This window comes from Lepidochelys kempii, chromosome 2 (assembly GCF_965140265.1).
Source record: "Lepidochelys kempii isolate rLepKem1 chromosome 2, rLepKem1.hap2, whole genome shotgun sequence".
Classification (NCBI taxonomy): domain Eukaryota; kingdom Metazoa; phylum Chordata; order Testudines; family Cheloniidae; genus Lepidochelys; species Lepidochelys kempii.
Window position 1 is genome coordinate 192,860,012 of NC_133257.1, and position 1,172 is coordinate 192,861,183.

The following is a 1,172-nucleotide window of genomic DNA, read 5'->3' on the forward strand; positions in this document are numbered from 1 at the left end:
CAAAATCCAGGGGATTACATATCTGAGGTAAGAGTCTGTGGGATTAAGTCCTAAAGGAACAGTGTGGGCCTGATTTTTCACGAGCATGGAGTTCCTTCAACTCCCGTGGGAGCTGCAGGTGCTCAGCACCTCTGAAAAATCACACCCTGAAGGTCAAATCCTCAGCTGGTGTGGACAGGTGTAACTGTCTTGCAACCAGTGGAGGCGCGGGCGTCACTTCCTGCCTTTCTCTTAGACTCCAGCGGGTGCACGTGTGGCCCTGCGAGTAATTTTTGTTTTTACCGCTGCCTTGTGCCAGGCCTCATTACCATGAGCTTGCCCCTGAACCCCAAGCCCTTCCTGAATGGGCTGACAGGGAAGCCAGTGATGGTGAAGCTGAAGTGGGAGATGGAGTACAAGGGCTACCTGGTGTCTGTCGACGGCTACATGAACATGCAGCTTGCAAACACAGAAGAATACATAGATGCTGCATTGTCAGGACACCTTGGTGAAGTTCTGATAAGATGTAACATTGTCCTGTACATCAGAGGAGTAGAAGAAGAAGATGGAGAAATGAGAGAATAAGTTTATATATTTCTGGAAAATAAAGATCAGTTTTCACCAAAAAAACCCCCAAAAAACAAAAAAACAGTGGAGCTATATGTAAAGATCCATCACTGAAGAGCTGGCTCTAAGTATCTGTGAATTCCTGCCCATCTTTCCTTTCTTCAGTTACTGCTTTACCAGGATTCATTAACACACCTCATTGAGTTCAGGTAGTCTGACATCTGATCCCTTTCCTAATAAACTCCATGCTTTATTGGTAAGGCAGCAGCCTTCCCCATCCCCAGCCACTCTCTCACCCCCAGTTGATTCTTTTGTGCCATGGTTGCTAAAGCTATTAATTCATGCCACCTGAGCAGAGGCAAAGAAATTAATATGCAAATAAGAAAGCAAGTGCCCTCTTCAACGTAACTAATCTATTCAAATGCTCTGAGCGGCTGGACGTAAAGCTTTTCCATGGGAAATTAAATATTAATTTGGTGATTATGCCCATGTTTAGAAAAACTAGACACTTCGGGCCCAAACCTGCAACTCCTTGCCCCCATGAGTAGCCCTCACTTGCAGCACTACATTTGTGAGTAGGGTTCACAAGTTCCAGTCCCTAATAGGTGGGCAAGCACACAGGCAGT

The 1,172-nt window shown here is 45.9% G+C and overlaps 1 pseudogene; it reads left to right on the plus strand.

The window, feature by feature from the left end:
* The first annotated feature begins 203 nt into the window (after window positions 1-203).
* LOC140906027 (small nuclear ribonucleoprotein F pseudogene) lies at window positions 204-564 on the plus strand (annotated as a pseudogene).
* Window positions 565-1,172: the final 608 nt, after the last annotated feature.